Here is a 3,686-nt window from a genome sequence, read left to right as displayed (position 1 = left end):
CTGGCAGCTGAGATGGGAGCATTCAGGAATGCCAAGAAGGCCCCATACACAGGCCAGGTTCATAGAAACTGCTGAAGTTTGAGGTTTGAGGCAGACTAAATAATCGCCCTGCAAAGATGTCCACACTCTAGCTTCAGGAACCTGTGAATATGTTACTTTACTGGTAGAAGGGACTTGCACGTGTGACTAAGTTAAGGATCTTTTTTTTTTTATTATTTTTTTTAACACTTTTTATTTATTTATTTTTTTTTAGAGAGGAGAGAGAGAGAGAGAGAGAGAGAGAGAGGAGAGACAGAGAGAGAGAAGGGGGGAGGAGCTGGAAGCATCAACTCCCATATGTGCCTTGACCAGGCAAGCCCAGGGTTTCGAACCGGCAACCTCAGCATTTCCAGGTCAATGCTTTATCCACTGCACCACCACAGGTCAGGCAGTTAAGGATCTTTTGATGGGAAGATTGTTCTGGATTATCCCAGATCCCCGATTCACTCACAAACATAATATGTAGACTGTTTATGTTATTTTCTTTTTAGTTTGTTCTGCATGAGAGCAAAGGGTGATGATAAGTCAATAGATATAAAACCAGAAGATAGCGTGAATTTCAGCTTATACATTTTTCTGAGACTGGTTAACTCTTCCCTAGACCAAATTCCAGATACATGCTGAGTTTAGGTAGATGGTATATTCTCTTCTTACATAAAGAAGGTATCTGTTCAAAACAAACCAACAGATAAATAACAAACTATAGAAATGATCCCTGAAAGTATAGTCTTACTAACAGATAAATAAACAACAGTTTTGGGGGTTTTCTTTTGTGTGTATATTGTGTATGTCTGTGACAGAGACAGAGAGACAGAGAGAGGGACAGATAGGGACAGACAGAATGGAAGGAAGAGAGATGAGAAACATCAATTTTTTGTTGCAGTACCTTAGTTTCTCATTGATTGCTTTCTCATCTGTGCCTTAACTGGGGACCTTAAAGGAGATCATGTGACCCCCTGCTCAAACTAGTGACCTTGGGCTCAAGCTGGTGAGCCTTTCTCAAACCAGAGGACCCTGCACTTAAGCTGGTGACTTCAGAGTTTCAAACCTGGGTCCTCTGCATCCCAGTTCAATACTCTATCCACTGTGCCACCACCTGGTCAGGCTCGGCAATTATTGTTGAGGACACACCTCACAAAAAGAAAATGTTCTCAACATACTGTCTTGCTAAATTGTGAGAGGTAATATTCCTGCAATACACATTCATATACATATCCAAACACAACCAGTTTTTTATCAGACAATGTTTCACTCTTAAATATGTGTAGACTAGACAGACAAGAAAGTTTCCATGTGAAAAGTTCTGACATGAAAGCTAGAATAAATATAAATAAACTTGAAATATAATATATGCTAATGAATATAAATTTAATTTCAAAATAAAAGGATAATTACTGCTAAATTAATTTTAAAAGTACTTTTGATTTATATAACATGATTTTCCATATTTCCATATAGAATATTTTTCTTTCTGATAAGCTAATAAATAAATAAATAAATAAATAAATAAATAAAAGAAATAATATTTTAGTAGACTATAGATTTAATTGCTTTTATAAAGCAAGAAAAGCAAGTTTTTGAGAGAATCTGAAGAATAAGTAATGTCCCTAGGGAAAAATACATCACAGCAGAAAAAGATGGTTGAAGCAAAATTGGGCTAATCTTCTAGAGCGGTCAGTAAATACTTTTTTGTCTCTAAAATGTAAAATAGTAAATATTTTAGGCTTTGCAGACCATACAATGTCTGGGACCACTACTCAGCTCTGATATTTTAGAGAAAAGCACCCACAGATAATATTTAAACAAACGAGTAAAATGCTAGCTCTAATAAAATTTTACAAAAACATGTCACATGCTGCAATTGGAATTGCAATTGCTCATCTCAATTCTCAGGAAGATAGTAGAAAAATAAAAAGAAACCAAAAATGAGGCTCATACTCTATCTTATATATGACTAAAAAGTACTCTAAGAAGAGAATAGAAAAAATCCAAGAGAGGATTACCAAATGAGTGACACACTTGATTAAAATTAAATCACATAGCTCAAGATTGGAAAGAAAATGCAAAGCAAACTTGTGAGATATTATACAGAAGTTAAAAAGTAGAAAGGAAGAAAGAAAGAAAGGAAGAAAGAAAGAAAGAAAGAAAGAAAGAAAGAAAGAAAGAAAGAAAGAAAGAAAGAAAGAAAGAGAAAGAAAGAGAAAAGAGAGAGAAAGAAAAAGAAAGAGAGGAGAAAGAAAAAGAAAGAAAAAAGAGAAAGGAAGAAAGAAAGAAAGAAAGAAAGAAAGAAAGAAAGAAAGAAAGAAAGAAAGAAAGAAAGAAAGAAAGAAAGAAAGAGAAAGAGAAAGAAAGAGAAAAAGAGAGAGAGAAAGAAAAAGAAAGAGAGAAGAAAGAAAGGAAAGAAAGAAAGAAAGAAAGAGAAAGAGAGAAAGAGAGAGAAAGAGAGAAAGAGAAAGAGGTAAAAGAAGAGAGAAAGAGAAGGAAGGAAGGAAGGAAAGAAGGGAGGGAGGGAGGGAGGGAGGGAGGGAGGAAGGAAGGAAGACATTAGGTTCAAACTAAATAAAAAATAACATCTACTGAATATAATGTACTTTGTGGTATTGCATATTTAACACATATATTCTTAATTCTTAAATTAAAAACTAAAATTTTCTATTTACATATATTTATATTGAAATCTGCCTTATCTAACATTAATAAATTGTGATAATTTGTCTCCCATTTATTTCTTAACTTTTTTGGAAGCTTTCTGTGTTTATTTTGTTTTTACTATATCTTTTTAAACATTATAGACCACAATTTTTTTTGTGTGTGTGTGTGTGTGTGACAGACAGAAAGAGACAGAGACAGGGACAGGTAGGGACAGACAGGAAGGGAGAGAGATGAGAAGCATCAATTCTTTGTTGCAGCACCTTAGTTGTTCATTGATTGCTTTCTCAGATGTGCCTTGACTGCGGGGCTACAGCAGACTAAGTGACCGCTTGCTCCAGCTAGCGACCTTGGGCTCAAGCTGGTAAGTCTTGCTCAAACCAGATGAGCCCACACTCAAGTTGGAAACCTTGGGGTTTCAAACCTGGGTCCTCCGTGTCCCAGTCCGACGCTCTATCCACTGTGCCACCGCCTGGTCAGGCAGTTGTTTTATTTTTAATGTTTAATTTATTGATAATTTAGAGAAAGGAAGGGAGAGAGAGAGAGAGAGAGGTGAACATTGATCTGTTCCTGTATGTGCCCTGATGGGGGATGGAACCAGCAACATCTGCACATCTGGTCGACACTCTAACCAACCAAGATATTTGACTAAGACCTATGTCTTTTGAGGTAGGAATAAATGTGAAATTTCTCTCTTTTTAAAAATGATATATAGCCCTGGCCGGTTGGCTCAGCGGTAGAGTGTCGGTCTGGCGTGCGGGGGACCCGGGTTCGATTCCCAGCCAGGGCACATAGGAGAAGTGCCCATTTGCTTCTCCACCCCCGCCCCCCTCCTTCCTCTCTGTCTCTCTCTTCCCCTCCCGCAGCCAAGGCTCCATTGGAGCAAAGATAGCCCGGGCGCTGGGGAGGGCTCCTTGGCCTCTGCCCCAGGCGCTAGAGTGGCTCTGGTCGCGGCAGAGCGACGCCCTGGAGGGGCAGAGCATCGCCCCCTGGTGGGC

General features: G+C 38.2%; 1 pseudogene; it reads right to left on the bottom strand.

Moving 5' to 3' along the window:
• Positions 1 to 684: 684 nt before the first annotated feature.
• Positions 685 to 770, bottom strand: LOC136390135 (small nucleolar RNA U3; annotated as a pseudogene).
• Positions 771 to 3,686: the final 2,916 nt, after the last annotated feature.

Source organism: Saccopteryx leptura, chromosome 1 (genome assembly GCF_036850995.1).
Source record: "Saccopteryx leptura isolate mSacLep1 chromosome 1, mSacLep1_pri_phased_curated, whole genome shotgun sequence".
Lineage (NCBI taxonomy): Eukaryota > Metazoa > Chordata > Mammalia > Chiroptera > Emballonuridae > Saccopteryx > Saccopteryx leptura.
The sequence above is the reverse complement of the archived record's forward strand: the minus strand, read 5'-3'. Positions and strand labels throughout refer to the sequence as shown.